This window comes from Oryctolagus cuniculus, chromosome 6 (genome assembly GCF_051225735.1).
Source record: "Oryctolagus cuniculus isolate XC-2025 breed Fujian yellow rabbit chromosome 6, ASM5122573v1, whole genome shotgun sequence".
Lineage (NCBI taxonomy): Eukaryota > Metazoa > Chordata > Mammalia > Lagomorpha > Leporidae > Oryctolagus > Oryctolagus cuniculus.
In genome coordinates, this window is record NC_142872.1 from 166159553 (window position 1) to 166169805 (window position 10253).

The 10253-nt window shown below is 56.6% G+C and overlaps 1 non-coding gene across 1 annotated transcript; it reads left to right on the forward strand.

The window, feature by feature from the left end:
* Positions 1 to 1757: 1757 nt before the first annotated feature.
* Positions 1758 to 5938, forward strand: LOC127486623 (uncharacterized). Its single transcript, XR_011389349.2, has 2 exons — positions 1758 to 2155; positions 5571 to 5938. It is a non-coding gene; the product is annotated as an uncharacterized LOC127486623 (transcript).
* Positions 5939 to 10253: the final 4315 nt, after the last annotated feature.

Sequence of the window (10253 nt, forward strand, 5' to 3'; positions counted from 1 at the left end):
TCATTTTATTTATTTATTTGAAAGACAGAATGATGCGGTGGGTTGGGTGTGAGGAGAGATCTTCCATCTGCTGCTTCACTCCCTAAATGCCCGCAACAGCCAGGGCTGGGCCAGGCTGAGGCAAGAGCTAGGAGCTCCACTCAGGCTCCCACGTGGACGACAGGGACCCAAGTCCTTGGGGCCCCATCCGCCAGCTGCCGGTGCACCAGCAGGCAGCTGATGTGACGTGGCCTGGCACTTTGATAAGGGTGTGGGTGTCCCAAACGGCGCTTTCACCCTTTGTGCCACAGTTTGTCCTGAGGCCTGGAGTTAAACTCAGTACCTAAAGGCTCAGGGACATAAGGCATTATTCATTTGCATTTCTGCCACGAAAAAAAAGTAATAAAATACATCTATTACTTCTTTTTATACATTTTTGTTCATCTCTGGGAGCCACGGTTGACCTTGGTGGGGAAACAGGGCCTGGGATGTAACTTGCAGCCCCTCCTACGGGGAGACCAGGCCCTCAGGGAGGCTTGCTGCCTGCAGAACGTGGCCGCCTTCTCCAGCTCACATAAATGCGCTGGGGCACAGCTCCAGGCACCCCCGAGAAGTGAGCTAGGACCGCGTTTCATAAGACAGACTACCCCGGGGCCGTGTCGCCGCTCGGCGGGGGAGCTGCTGCTTGGAATGCTGGCATCCTGGCCACACCACTTTTTTTAAGGTTATATCTATTTATTTGAGAGGGAGAGTTATATATAGAGAGGGCCTCCATCTGCTGCTTCACTCCCCAAATGGCCGCAATAGCCGGAGCTGGGCCGATCCGAAGCCAGGAGCCAGGAGCTTCTCCCAGGTCTCCCACGTGGGTGCAGGGGCCCAAGCACATGGGCCATCTTCCACTGCCTTCCCAGGCCGCAGCAGGGAGCTGGATGGAAAGAGGAGCAGCCGGGACTCATAGCAGTGCCCATACAGGACACCGGTGCCACAGGCCAGCCCCGTGCTCCACTCCTGATCCAGCTCTCTGTTGATGGCCTGGGAAAGCAGAACAAGGCTCAAGTACTGGGAGCCATGTCACCCATGTGGGGGACCCGGATGGAGTTTCAGGTTCCTGGCTTCAATCTGGTCCAACCCTGGCTGTGGCAGCCATTTGGAGAGTGAATTAGCAAACGGGTGATCTCTGTCTCTCGCTCTCTCTGGAACTCTGCCTTTCAAATAAATAAATATTAGAAGATAGATTGCTGGGCTGGTGCTGTGGGGTAGACGGTTAGCCACCACCTGCGGTGCCAGCATCCCATGTGGGTACCGGTTTGAGTCCCGGCTGCTCCACTTCCGATCCAGCTCTCTGCTGTGGCCTGGGAAAGCAGCAGAAGACGGCTCAAGTGCTTGGGCCCCTGCACCCACATGGGAGACCCAGAAGAAGCTCCTGGCTCCTGGCTTCAGATCAGCGCAGCTCCACCATTGTGGCCATTTGGGGAACGAACCAATGAATGACAGACTCTCTCTCTCTCTCTCTCTCTCTCTCTCTGCCTCTGCCTCTCTGAAACTCTGCCTTTCAAATAAACAAATCTTAAAAAAAAAATACGTCATCTATTTTATGCCCTGCAGGAACAAGACAACAAATGAATGTGCTCTTTAAGGTACTTCAAGGGTAACAATGCCCACCACAGCCAGGCTGGGCCAAGGTGAAGTCAGGAGAGCAGAGCTGCACCCGGGAGGCCCGTGAACGGCCGAGACTCGAGTTCCCGAGCCAGCAAGTGCGCGGCAGCGGAAGTGGAGCCGGGACTTCAGCCCAGGCCCTCAGCGCGGGCCGCGGGGGCCCCTCCCAGCCCCTCGGCCTTCCCGCAAGTCACCCTACAACATCCGCCCCTTCTGACGGTGACTACGTGGTCGCACGGGGACCACGCTTCCGGAACATGGGCTCTGAGGGGCCACGCCGCGCGCAAACCACAGCAACGGCTTCGCCTTCGCATCGGGGCTTTCTCAGACGAAGGCCAAGAAGAGCAGAGGTCGCGCCCGTCTCCGCGGGGCGGCGGCGCTGCGGACCCCGCTTCGGGAGGCCCACGCTGCAGGCGCGGGGCCAGCTCCAGGGGCCGGTTTGAGGCACGCATTCCAGCGTTCCCCTCGGCGCCCTGTCCGATTCCGAGGCCGGCGGCTGCAAGAGGACTTCAGGTCTGAGGTCAGTGTCCTGGGCGAGGCGCTTGCTCGTGGTTAAGGCACGACAGTGAGGCAGCCCACTGCCAGCCCACTGCCAGCCCACTGCCAGCCCAGCCCTGCCACTTCCTTCCCCTGTTCCCACTGCCCGCCGGCTCCCTCTCACCTCACCCTCCAGCTCTGGGCACCGCCAGGGCCCGCGTCAGCTTCTGCAGCTTTGACCTCTGACTCCCCCCCTCTCTCCGCAGCCACGATGTGGGCACCCTCGGGTTTCTGTTTCCCTTCTTTCCCCAGACTCACCTAGCGTCCCCTCCCACGTTAACTAACGGCAATCACACTTAGCGGGAGTGTGTCACCCGTGGTCGTGGGGACCGCATCGCCCCAGAATGTAATACAGAGCGCATGTCCCCGGTGCCATCAGCGGCACTACACACTTCAGCATCCCCGGAGGTCGGTTCCAGGACCCCGATACCAACACCCACGGATGCTCAGGCCTCGCCTGCAGGATGGGACGGTACTGCACGTAACCTACACGCGTGTCCCCGTGCACACTACATGGGCTGCAGGCCACCTGTGACGGCTAACACACGTAAACTACGTAAAGGGTCGTGACACTCATCGCTTAGGGAAGTGGGACAAAGACAAAGCCCGTCCGTAATCTGTAGGGACGCAGTTTTTTCCAAATGTTTCTCATCTGTGGCTGGCTGAATGGGGAGGTGGTGCAGAGCCCCTGGATCCTGGTGGCAGCTGAGTGTCCCGTGGTGCCAGCACCGGAGGAAGCTCCTGTTGGCTGTGCCCTGACCTGAGGGAGCCTCCTGAGAACTGCGGGCAGCATTTGCGCAGGTGCTGTCACCTGCACCCGCAGACCCGCCGCTGTGCCCCCGGCAGGCTGACTCAGGACACACACACATACGGCAGAGAGAGCCGAACCCACCGAGTTTCACTGCAGATTGGTTTCTGTGGACAGCTAAGCGCTTACACACAGTGAAGGTGTCAGAAGACTTCCAGGGGCCGGAGCCGCGGCTCACCAGGCTAATCCTCCGCCTGCAGTGCCGGCACCCCGGGTTCTAGTCCCGGTCGGGGCGCCGGTTCTGTCCCGGTTGCTCCTCTTCCAGGCCAGCTCTCTGCTGTGGCCCGGGAGTGCAGTGGAGGATGGCCCAAGTGCTTGGGCCCTGCACCCCATGGGAGACCAGGAAGAAGCACTGTAATGGCCATTTGGGGGGTGAACCAACGGAAAGAAGACCTTTGTCTCTCTCTCTCACTGTCTAACTCTGTCTGTCATAAAAAAATATTTACTTGAAAATATTGAAAAATATTTACTTGAAAATATTGAAAAATATTTACTTGAAAGTCAGAGTTACAGAGAGAGAGAAGGAGGCAGAGAAAAAGAGAAAGAAAGAGAAGGGGGGGGTTTCCATACATTGGTTCACTCCCTAAATGGTCACAACGGCCGGCGTGCTGCGCTGATCTGAAGCCACGAGCCAGGAGCTTCCTCTGGGTCTCCCAGGTGGGTGCAGGGGCCCAAGCACTTGGGGCATCTTCCACTGCTTTCCCAGGCCACAGCAGAGCTGGATCGGAAGTGGAGCAGCCGGGACTCGAACCGGCACCCATACGGGATACGGCTCCGCAGGCGGCAGCCTCACCTGCCATGCCACAGCGCCGGCCCCAAGTGCTGGCTTCTGAGAACACGAGGCTGGGGGAGACAGCTTCCAGTCCCCTGACAGCCAGGCTGTGAGTTGTTCCCCGCGACTAAGGGCTCACGACAATCCACCGCTGAGGAATCATTCTTTCAGTGAGTTCCTCTTAGAAAAAGGTGATTTCCTGTGGCCAGCGCTGTGGCGTAGTGGGTAAAGCCGCCGCCTGCAGTGCCGGCATCCCACATGGGTGTCAGTTCGAGTCCCGGCTGCTCCACTTCCGATTCGGCTCTCTGCTGTGGTCTTGGCAAGCAGTGGAAGATGCCTCAAGTCCTTGGGCCCCTGCACCCGTGAGAGAGACCCGGAAGAAGCTCCTGGCTCCTGGCTTTGGATCAGCGCAGCTCTGGCCAGTGCGGCCAATTGGGGAGTGAGCCAGAGGATGGAAGACCTCTCCCCCTCTCCCCCTCTCCCTCTCCCCCTCTCTCCCCCTCTCCCCTCCTCCCTCTGTCCCCCTCTCCCTCTCTCCCTCTCTCCCCCTCCCTCCTCCCCCTCTCTCCCCTTCTCCCCCTCCCTCTCTCCCCCCTCCTTCTCCCCCTCTCCCTCTCTCCCTCTCCCTCTCCCCCTCTCCCCCCTCCTTCTCCCCCTCTCCCTCTCTCCCCCTCTCCCCCTCCCTCTCTCCCCCCTCTCCCTCTCCCTCTCCCCCCTCCCTCTCTCCCCCTCCCCCTCTTCCCCCCTCCCTCTCTGTGTACCTCTTTCAAATAAATAAGTGCATCTTACAGCAAAGGCCATTTCCAGTGGCTTGCACAAAAGGCGGGGGCCCGGGGGGGCCCAGGGGTCAGGCACGGCCTGCACTGCCAGCACCCAGTCCCGGCTGCTCCATTTCCAGCGGAACTTCCTGCTGTGCTGCGCACCCCGGAGGCAGCAGGTGACGCCCGCCACCTGCGTGGGAGACCTTTCGCCTGGCCCAGCCCTGGCCATTGCAGCCACCGGGAGAGTGACCAGCAGATGGAAGATCTCTCTCTCCAATTCTTTCAAATAAATCTTAAAAAGAGAGAAAGTATTCGGGTTTTCAAACCCTTTGGTCTAAAGGTGCACAATATACTCTAAGTACTAACACCGAGGGTTACAATGCCCCGACGTCAGGCCACGCTCTAACCCCTCAGCTCTCTGTGTCAGAGGAAGAACCAGGGGGATGCTGTAGCCTTACTTTACAGGCCGTGACGCTCCTGCCACGGGGCTGCGCGCACTCTAACCAGCAGCCAGACGTGTGGGGGACACTCTCTGTGCTGTGGCACTGGCCAAGACGTAACTTTTTTTTTTTTAAGATTTTGGGACCACTGTGTGTGTGTGTGAGTGTGTGTAAGATTTTATTTATTTATATGAGAGGCAGAGTTACAGAGAGAGGGGGAGGGAGAGACAGAGACAGAGGTCTCCGAGCCACGGCTGCACTCCCTAAAAGGCCACAAGAGCCAGAGCTGGGCCCACGCAAAGCCGGGAGCCAGGAGCTCCTTCCCGGTCTCCCACGTGGGCGCAGGGGCCCAAGCACTCGGGCCGTCTCCCACTGCTTTCCCAGGCCACAGCAGAGAGCTGGATGGGAAGTGGAGCAGCCGGGACTCGAACGGGTGCCCACATGGGATGCCGGCACCACAGGTGGAAGCTTAGCTGACTAAGCCACGGTGCCCGCACAGTAACAAATCCTAACGAGGCAAACGGACATCCCAAACCCCAAGTGCACTTGATCTCTTGATCACAAATTTGTTTCGTGAATTCTTGTTTATAAGTAACTGTTTCCTCTCTTCCTATCAGAGTGTCAGCCTGTGCTGCAGCTCCAGGCTGTCACAGTCGTTTCCTGTACAAATACAAGCAGAGGGCGGCATTTGAGGGAGCAGCTAAGAGCCGGCCGGAAGGCCCACGTCCCATACTGCATGTCTGAACCCCACCCCCACTCTCAGTGCCAGCTTCCCGGAGGCCACGGCAAAGGGTCAAGGGCTTGGATCTCTGCTACCCACGTGGGAGACCTGCACTGAGTTCCTGGCTCCTGGATCTGCCTGGCCTCGGCCCGGCCGTTGTAGGCATTTGGGGGAGTGAACCAGCAGACGGGCACTCTGTCTTTCAAATAAACAAATCAGTATTAAAAAAAAAAAAAAAAACTAAAAAGAACAAAGTTCATAAAACTTACCTGTATCCTTATTTTTAACATAGGTGGATTCTGACTAGCTACACTAAATAGTTAAGATGGCGTATGTAAACCCCACGCAAAGCTGATCTGGCTCACAGCGACTAGTGTGTTGGCACAGGAGGGTCGTGCACACCAGCACAACCGATTAGACAACGTACAGAGTTCCTCCCTTCCTCACTTTAAAATGCCCTACATGCGTGAATAATCTGTAATACCAACAGTGACTGCATCAATCTCTTTTTTAAAAGATTTATTTATCTGAAAGTCAGAGTTATACGAGAGAGAAGGAGAAGCAGAGAGAGAGAGAGGGAGGTCTTTCATCCATTGGTTCATTCTTCAGTTGGCTGCAATGGCCGGAGCTGCGCTGATCTGAAGCCAGGAGCCAGGAGCTTCTTCTGGGTCTCCCACGCGGGTGCAGGGGCCCAAGGACTTGGGCCATCTTCCACTGCTTTTCCAGGCCATAGCAGAGAGCTGGATCAGAAGTGGAGCAGCCGGGACTAGAACCAGCGCCCATTTGTATGCCGGCACTTCAGGCCAGGGTGTTAACCCGCTGCGCCACGCGCCGGCCCTCACAGAAGTCCTGCTGTGTCTGCCTGTTTCCATGACGGCCCACGCCAGCCTGCCAACACGATGCTGCAGAGCAGAGCTGGAGGGGACGGCGGCACTGGCGTTCCTCAGCCCAATCAGCGCGGCCTCCAGGTCACAGCCACGAGTGTGGCCCGAGGAAGGGTGAGCGCGCTGCCTGTGTCTCCCAAGCCTCCAGCAAAATCCCTAAAGCAAGGCGATGACTCCGCGCAGTGCCCGGTGCTGGGTCAGCTTCAGCCCGGGAGAAGATGCCCTTCTGAGTTCAGCCCCCCGAGCCGAGAACCCAGGACTCCCACGCACGGGACGCACAGCAGTGTGCGGGAGTGGCCGTCTCCCCGGGACGGTGTCCTGGGGCAGCTGTGGAGTGGCCGTCTCCCCGGGACAGTGTCCTGGGGCAGCTGTGGCACCGGGTGCCTTAGACAGAGCCGAGGTTCTTCGGCAGCTCCGGAGGCCTGGGTCCGAGACTGCTGGCCAGGTGCCGGGAGACGCCTCTCTCTGGGACAGGGGTGGTGGTTGGTCACCCTGTGTTCCCTGGTTTGTAGACACAGCACCACGACCTCTGCCTGTCACGTGGTGGTCTCCTGTGTCAGAAGTCACGTGTTTCCAGGAACACCAATCACTGGCTTACAGCCCACCCTAACCCAGTGCTGACCTCATCTTAACGAGGTGACAACTGCAAAGACTATTTTAAATGAGGTCACACAGACAGGTTCTAGGTGGACATGACGGTGGGGGAGACCCGTGCGGCTCACATGGGCGAAGGACCATGTTGTCAGCAGTGGTCTTGGTAAGTCAGCGATATGTCTTCTGCCACCACACTGAAATCCAGCTTGACACAGAAACAGAAGACAGCGGGAAAGACTCCGAGCACCTGCCAGCTACACGATGGCCTTCTAAGTCCTCTGTGGTCAAGAGGCGATCTCAAGGGAAATAAAAGAAATCAAGTGGGGGAACTGAGTGAAGAAACAAACGTCCAAGTGAAATTAGGAAGGCGGCTAACGCAGCGCTGGGGGGATGCGTAGACTCAGCGTGTGCCTGCAGAGACGGGCGGCACTGTGCAGTGGGCGAGGCCGCCTGCGGCTCTAGCATCCGGCTCAGGCTCCCGGCTGCTCAACCCGGGGTGGGGGGGGGTTTGCCTGGGCGGAGTTCCTAGATCTTGGCTCCCGTCTGGCTCAGCCCTGGCTATTGTGGCCATTTGGGGAGTGCACTTGCTCTCGCGCGCTCCCTCTCTCTCTCTCTCTCTTCTCCTTTCTATAGTTCTGCCTTTCAAAGAAATACAAATTTTTAAGAATTGACTTTAATTTATCTGAAAGGCAGAGTTACAGAAAGAGGGAGAGACAGAGATTCTCCACCTACTGGCTCACTCCCCCAGGGACTGTGATGGCTGGGGCTGGGCTGGGCCAGGCCGAAGTCAGGAGCCAGGAGTTTCTTCGTGGTCTCCCACACGGGTGCAGGGGCCCAAGCTCTTGGGCCGTCCTCTGCTGCTTTCCCAGGCACCTTCGCAGGGAGCTGGATTGGAAGAGGAGCAGCTGGGACTCAAACCGGCACCCATGTGGGATGCTAGCACCACAGGCAGTAGCTTAACCGGCTTTATCACCACGCTGTCCCCAAAGAAATAAATCTGAGAGAGAGAGAGAGAGAGAGAGAGAGAGAGAGAGAGAGGAAGCCTTAAATTAATACTTAAGCTTTCATCTCAAGAATCCAGACAAAGAGTAACCCCAGAGTGGGTGCTTGGCACCGTGGTCCAGACCCTACTTGGGATGCCCGCAGCCCACACTGGAGTGCCTGGGCTCAAGTCCCGGTTCTGCTTCGGATGGAGCGTCCTGCTAATTCGCACCCTGCCACTCACGTGGGAAGCTGGGCCGATTTCCGGGCTCTCGGCTGCGGCCTGACCCAGCCCTGACTGCTGCAGACATCTGGGGAGTGAACAGAGGGTGGAGGACCTCTGTCTCTCTTGTTCTTTCTGCCTTTCAACTAAAATAATGAAAACAAATGGAAATTTTAAAAAATAAATGCCCCCAAAAAGCAGAAGGGGAAACAAAAGAGAGAAAAGCAGAAATTAATGAAGTTGAACACAAAAAGTATTAAGAGAAAAATTAATGAAACAGAGAAGCAGCTTTGAAAAGATTTTTAAACGTGACGACCACGCAGTAAGACTAACACAGCAAAGGGTAAGACACAGTTAACAGGAAAGAAAGACACAAACCGGGAATGAAACGGGGAACGTGGCAACAGACCCCGGAGGCCTCACGAGGGAGAACACGAGGAACAGACAGCTGGGTCAGCTCCGAGACGCGGGCACGCACTCAGTGTGAGACGACTTGAACAGCCCTGGAGCTGAGAAAATTCCGAGGTCATAACTGCTGCCCCCTCCCGGCTCTCAGGCCCGGCTGACGTCACTAAGAGCTCCACCAAACGTTTAGTACAAGTTACTGCTAGTTTTACACGTTCTCATCCTGGAGACAGAACACATCCCAGTTCATCTTACCAAGCCCCCAGTGCCGCCACAGCAGACGTGGTGAGCCCAGGGCAGTGCTGCCCACAGAGGTGGGTGCCAGACTCCCACACAAACAAGAACAGAGTTCACGGAGATGCCTGTTTGCGGGGACTTCAGCAGCTCTCTGGGGGGCCGGTGTCGTGGTACAGTAGGTGGAGCTGCTGCCTGAGATGCCAGCACCCCATACAGGAGCTGGTTCGAGTCTCGGCCGCTCCACTTCTGACCCAGCTCCCTGCTGATGGCCTGGGAAAGCAGCAGATGGCCCAAGTGTTGGGTTCCCGGCCACCCACAAGGAGACCCAGATGAAGCTCCTGGCTCCTGGTTTTGGTCAGGCCCAGCTCTGCCCGTTGCAGCCATCAGGGGTGTGAACCAGTGGCTTGAAAACCTCTCTCTCTCCCTCTCTGTAACTGTGACTTCCCCAAAAAAGAGTAAATATTTTTTAAAAAGTTACCACCGAAACAATCTTTTAATTTCATTTTTCATGAACTTTTAACCAGATCATCTACAAAGAGTTCCGAACTATCAATAAACTGGGCTTATTCCAGGGATACAAAGTGTTTTTTTTTTTTCTTTTAGATTTATTTATTTTATTTTAATTATTTGAAAGAGAGACAGAGAGAGAGAGGTTTTTCTGCCAGATGAGGTTCACTCCCCAGATGGCTGCAAGGGCTGGAGCTGTGCTGATCCAAAGCCAGGAGCCAGGAGCTTCTTCCAGGTCTCCCATGCGGGTACAGGGGCCCAAGCACTTGGGCCATCTTCTACTGCTTTCCTAGTCCACAGCAGAGAGCTGGATTGGAAGTGGAGCACAGTGCTGGTCCCACAAAGTAGTTTTAATGTTTAATTATGGGGGGGGGGGACTGCAGCATAGCGGGTAAAGCCGCCGCCTGCAGTGCCGGCATCCCATATGGGCGCTGGTTCGAGTCCTGGCTTCTCCTCTTCCAATCCAGCTCTCTGCTATGGCCTGGGAAAGCAGAAGAAGATGGCCCAAGTCCTTTGGCCCCTGTGCCCACGTGGGAGACCCAGAAGAAGCTCCTGGCTCCTGGCTTCGGATCAGCACAGCTCCAGTTGTTGTGGACAACTGGGGAGTGAACCAGCGGATGGAAAACCTCTCTCTCTCTGCCTCTCCTTCTCTCTGCGTAACTCCGAGTTTCAAGTAAATAAACAGATCTTAAAAAAAATTTATACTGGGGCTGGTGCTGTGGCATAGCGGGTAAAGCCACCTCCTGCA